At 42.6% G+C, this 6,279-nt stretch overlaps 1 long non-coding RNA gene across 1 annotated transcript; it reads left to right on the top strand.

Annotated features, from left to right (window-relative positions):
* Positions 1-141: 141 nt before the first annotated feature.
* On the top strand, positions 142-4,544 carry LOC309529009. Its single transcript, XR_014218028.1, has 2 exons — positions 142-301; positions 4,084-4,544. It is a non-coding gene; the product is annotated as an uncharacterized lncRNA (long non-coding RNA).
* The last annotated feature ends 1,735 nt before the right edge of the window (positions 4,545-6,279 follow it).

Below are 6,279 nucleotides of genomic sequence, written 5' to 3'. Positions count from 1 at the left end.
TGGTTGTGTATGGAAATGCTGCAGAGAGTAAAAGCGGCGATTGTCTGCAGAGTGAGGCACGCCCATTGAGTCCGGGAGGGTGGATGGTTTAGATGTCTTTCACTATGCAGGATAGGAAGCCTGCATTCCCCTTCCAGCACCCGCCCTTCCAGACACGATAGAGATAAGAAAGTACATGCTTGCTCCTAGATCTGTCTCTGAAAAGAGCAGGACAGTTTCGCAGCACATGCTTTGTGATGGGGGTCAGCCTTGTCGTGAGGCAGAGACCTCAGACGAACGATGCTGGCGACAAGGCAAAGCAGTAGGTACAGAGTTGGATGTGTCATGCGGCCTATTCTGCACCCCCAAGGCTAGCCTGGTACCCTCAGTTTTGGAGTAGTGTGCGCTCCTGTTACCAATATTAAACTATCAGTCTGGTTGCCTTCTGTATTAGCTGGGAAGGTGCTAATTTGTCCTTGGCTTCAGGCAGCAAAATACCCATGACCAGCACTTTCCATTAAAAGCATTCCTGTTAAATGAGTAACAAAGAATAAACTCATAATAGTGACACCCATATCTTTTAGCATTTAACCTTATCTCTGTGCTGCTTACATTACCTAATTAACACCCATAAGTCACAATGATTATTAACAACCGTTCAATTATTAATTTAATCAATTAATATTATTAATAAATGAGTACAATGTTTAATACCAGAAGATATGAGGGTTGCCAATATGAGATATCATTCTGTATTACAAAGCTAATGTGTAGGTAAATGTCAACCATATGCAGCCACACAGTCCTCTGTCATCTTATCAGTACTAGTATCAGGAACCTTAGAGCAATGAGAAAAAATATCTGAAAGAGCAGCTATGTATGGGCTGAAACCAACAGATCCATACAGTTGTGTGAATAAGCTCTGGGACTGCTGGAGTACTGTGCACTCTTCCTTGGAAGTCAGTGGGACTACATTTGAGTAAACCTACAGAGAATTAGGCCATTCATCTGTCACATCTTGTGAGTGGTTCAGCCAGCATGTAACCATGCTGCACATCACCACTCCTATGGTTAGAGTTTTTTTATAGTAAGAGATAGTATTTTGAGTTATAAACACGGGATGAAATCCAGTGCCCATCTGCCAGTGGAATGAGCTACTGCTTGTGTGACAAGATTCCCCTTAACTCTACTCGCCCCCTCCTGTAGCTCACCATGCGTCCCAAAGCTCCTAAGGGTTGGGGAACCAACCAGAGTAGATCTGGGGGCATGAGGAGCCTCAGAGAGAAAAGAGGAAGGGTATGTTTGCTTGAACAACATTGGATATCACCCATGGCATATTTGTAAGATCAATTCATTCCACCAAAACCACTGGAAAAAGTTATGTTGATTGTACTGTATTAAGACTTGTTGTGCAAAACGGCCCTTGATCACGGATTTACAAGAAAACAGCTCAGTCACACTCCTCTCAAAGAGTTTAAACACATATTGCAGTTATGAGAAAGGAACATTTACTTGAAAATCTTTCATCAGAATTTTGAGGAACACTGATTCAGAAAAACGTCACTCAATTATGCAATACTTAGGAAACTAAAAAGACACTTTCCTGAACCCTGAGTTCTCAAGTACACACTTTGAATACATAAATTATGCTTGAAATTGCTAAATAGAAGTCAGGAAAAACAAGATAGATTCATACAGAAACCATGGCTTTAATGATACTCCATTTTAAAAAAATTACCATATTTTTCGCTCTATAACACGCACTCAACCATAACACGCACGTAGTTTTTAGAGGAGGAAAATCCGTAGGCATGCCACCCGTAGGCATTCCCTCCATAACACGCACAGACATTTCCCCTTACTTTTTAGGAGGAAAAAAGTGAGTGTTATGGTGCAAAAAATACGGCAATCTGGATACTAGGGATAAGGAACCTCAGATCCAGGCCCAGATGCAGCTCTCCAGGCCTCTATGTGCCTGAGAAACTCCTCTTGGCCACCCCAAGTGTGCCAACTTGAATAAAATACGGGGAGCAGGTGATCACATGGCATGGTGCTTGCATGCCCTTTGAATTACAATGCCCATCAACTTTGGAGAGGCCTGGTCCCCTCAAATATTTTAGGGGAGGCTGAAGAGACCTTGGCCCTTAGGAGTTGGCTCCTATGGGCAAAGCAGGGCAACAACTGTATGGACCGCTGTGTCTTTTACTTGTATGAGATTGTATGCCTTACTTGTATGGACTGGCATATCTTGTAAGGAGTTGTATATTTTTACCTGTCTCTTTGATTGGAGGTATTATAGGTTAATATGAAAACCTAGGAAAAACAGTGGTACCTCGGGTTAAGTACTTAATTCATTCTGGAGGTCCGTTCTTAACCTGAAGCACCACTTTAGCTAATGGGGCCTCCTGCTGCTGCTGCTGCAGCTGCTGCTGCCGCACCACCGGAGCACAATTTCTGTTCTCATCCTGAAGCAAAGTTCTTAACCCAAGGTACTATTTCTGGGTTAGCGGAGTCTGTAACCTGAAGGGTATGTAACCTGAAGCGTATGTAACCCGAGGTACCACTGTATTTTATTTTATTTTGCTTTGCTTAATGTGAATATTTGTATGGACTAATGTTTTTTACACAGGCATGCTTATTTTTTTCCTGTCTGTTATGTATCTTCCTTGTTTGTTCATTGTGGATTATAGGGTTAACCAGTTATACCCTGAAGCTCAAATATCAAGGCAGTGAAAAACTTCATTGAAGAAGAAGCATTTGGTTGTTTTTTTTTTGTCTGTGGTGCTGCCTTAATTTATGTGGCCCACTGGGAGGAGCATGATTGACATAGGGAGCCTATAAAAACAAATTGTGCAGAGCCACAAATCCAACTCAGTGGTGTAACATTGGAAAATGTTGATCACTTCTCCTACCTAGGCAGTTATCTTTCCACAAGGGCCAACACTGATGCCAAAATCCAGCATCGCCTGAGCTCTGCAAGTGCAGCTTTCTCCTGATTGAAGTGCAGAGTGTTTGAGGACTGGGACATTCACAGGGAAACCAAAATGCTTGTTTACAAAGCTATTGTACTACCAACCTTACTATATGCTTGTGAAACATGGATCACTTATAAACGCCATCTCAAACTCCTTGAAAGATTCCATCAACGGTGTATCCGAAAATTTTTACACATCACTTGGGAAGACAGGCAAACTAATATCAGTGTACTGGAAGAAGCAAAGATTACCAGTGTTGAAGCAATGATTCTTCAACATCAACTTCGTTGGACTGGTCATGTTGTGCGGATGCCTGATGATCGTCTTCCAAAGCAACTACTCTATTCCGAACTTTAAAATGGAAAGCGAAATGCTGGTGATCAACAAAAGAGGTTGAAAGACTGTCTTAAGGCAAATCTTTAAAAATATAGTATAAACACTGACAACTGGGAAACACTGGCCTGCGAACGCTCCAGTTGGAAAACAGCCTTTACCAAAGGTGTCATGGGCTTTGAAGACACTCGAACTCAGGACGCAATGGAGAAACGTGCTAAGAGGATCGAACCTGGGACTTTCTGTGTGCAAGGCAGATGCTCTGCCTCTGGGGTGGGGGGAGGAAGAGTGGATTTGTTGTGTAAGAATGCCAAATCCACTTTAATTGCACAACCTAATTACTGGTATGCAACTGAATTCCACCAGCAAAACAGTGACAGTCTGGAGGCAGCCAATAATATATAAAGTCAACCAGATATCTTCTACCCTCCACTCTGTAGATAGCTAGGGATGGTCGCAGTTATATTTTCAGGTAAAGGCTAGACTGATAGGCCTTTATTGGACATTCAGCAAACAGCCTTTTGTTCAGCATCTAGTAACAGGCTAGGAAATACTTGGAAATAGAGGACTAGTTTGTTTGACAGGATCACATGGCCCATAGCTCTTGGTTCTCATGTTCAGAAACACAGAGGAAAATAAGTAGCAATACTTAAACATATATGTCCTCCAGTTATTCACTGGCCCAGTTGTACACTTCATACCATGCCATCAAGAACAAATTTGACCCGTGTTTGAAATCTGATTGTTCCCTTACAATATTTCCCTTTATTTCTTTTTCTTTTTTGCATGGTGCTAGGATCAGACACCTGGATTGGGCATGTTTATATCAGTCTCACAGATGCACAATTAAAACCCTGTTGTTTGCAACTGAAAAGAGGTACCTGCACTACCGAGACTGTAAATTAAAGGAAATGCAGACAAGACAGCACTCATATATTCAACATGCTCTTTACTGAAAGAATCTTCAGAGCTATATTTAGCACAAACTTGTTTCGTGTGAATTCCCAGATTCTGTGATTGGAGCCATGCCCCAGGGTCGTTTCAACCCCTGAGAAAGAAAGTACAGGATGCAGTCTTTGCTCTTCGTTCAACATACAATATGCAGTTTTGTTGATACTGTGTGAGAAGACGGATGATGTTCATCGCACACAAATGTACAGTTTTTAGCCTGCTGGATTGCAGATCAAAAGGTTAAAGAGAGGATTTATTAAGAATGAGTAGTGACAATTTAAATAAATCAGATGTTTTTGCCAAAGAGTACGCTGTGATTTTCTCCAATTATTCCTGACATTTCACCCATTCATATCGTGATGAGAGTTAATAGTGCAAAGGAGGGGAGGAGAGAAAGACTCTTGTCTCCTTGTTTATTCATTGTTCTCAAGGAGCTAAGCTGTTTATAAGAGAAGTTATTTGTTATTTAAATCACTTTTACTGAAGTTGTTTATTTCCTTGTTCAAGTTTCTAAAAATATTGCTTCTAACAATTGCAGTGCCTTTTTGAGATGTCTGCTGTTCAATTCATAGCGATGTGCATTGGAATTCTTTGTTAAATGAGCCCAGGTGCTGATGCATTTAACAATATAGAGCGAGCTGAACCCATAAAAGCTCCTAAAAGGACAGCGAAAAGGAAAATTGATTCTAAAAATTCATAAAGAAGTGATTTGGTATCATTATTAAATTACAAATACAAAGCACAACATTTTTAACACTTTGTGTGTCTGACGGCGCAATCCGGCTGCTTTAAAAGAAGATATTTATTTTTTAATGTGTTCAGTCTGACAAAACAAAGTACTTCTTCACACAGCGCATCATTAAGCTATGGAATTTGCTCCCACAGGAGGCAGTGATGGCCCCCAACTTGGATGGCTTTACATTAAGATCATACAAATGCATGGAGGTAAATGCTATTGGTGGCTACTAGCCATGATGGCAAGTTGCTGGGAATCACTGGGGTGCATCAGCACACATTCTGTCTCTGAAAGTGGAGGTAGAACACAGCCATTATGGCTAGTAGTCACCAATAGCCTGTACCTCCATGTGTTTGTGTAATCCTCTTTTAAAGCCATCCAAGTGTGCTGATGTACTCAGATCCTGCTTTCAGGCTTCTTACATCTGATGAATTGGACACTACCCCATGAAAGATTATGCTACAGTCAATCTGTTATTTTTTTATGGTGCCACAAACTTCTTTGTAGCTTTTCTCTTAACTGAGTGTCTGTCGTGGACTGGCTGGATGCAGAGGAGTAGCTGGAGGCACCAGCAGGGGAACCCCAGGGAAAGAGGGCTCAAAGCCAGGGGACTGGTGTCGGGGGGTCGGGGTCGGGAGGAATGAGTGGTCGGGGGTAAAGAGGAAGCAGACTGGGAACAAGAATCATAGAATCATAGAGTTGGAAGAGACCACAAGGGCCATCGAGTCCAACCCCCTGCCAAGCAGGAAACACCATCAGAGCACTCCTGACATATGGTTGTCAAGCCTCTGCTTAAAGACCTCCAAAGTAGGAGACTCCACCACACTCCTTGGCAGCAAATTCCACTGTCGAACAGCTTCTTTCTTGTAGTTTGGATCCATTGCTCCGTGTCTGCTTCTCTGGAGCAGCAGAAAACAACCTTTCTCCCTCCTCTATGTGACATCCTTTTATATATTTGAACATGGCTATCATATCACCCCTTAACCTCCTCTTCTCCAGGCTAAACATGCCCAGTTCCCTTAGCCATTCCTCATAAGGCATTGTTTCCAGGCCTTTGACCATTTTGGTTGCCCTCCTCTGGGCAGTTTGTCAGTGTCCTTCTTGAACTGTGGTGCCCAGAACTGGACACAGTACTCCAGGTGAGGAGGTGTTGGAAGCTGAAGAGGTAACAGGGTTTAGGGAGCAGGAAGAGTCTGTGGCAGAGAACAGTCCAAAATCAGAGGCAGAAGCGGAGGCTGGAGAGGAGGAGAGGCCAAATGACAGAGATGAGTCAGGCTGGTGAGGAAGCCAGGGTGTCTCTCATTC

This window comes from Podarcis vaucheri (assembly GCF_965113315.1).
Source record: "Podarcis vaucheri genome assembly, chromosome: 3".
Taxonomy (NCBI): Eukaryota; Metazoa; Chordata; class Lepidosauria; order Squamata; family Lacertidae; genus Podarcis; species Podarcis vaucheri.
This window is presented reverse-complemented; position numbering and strand designations above follow the sequence as displayed.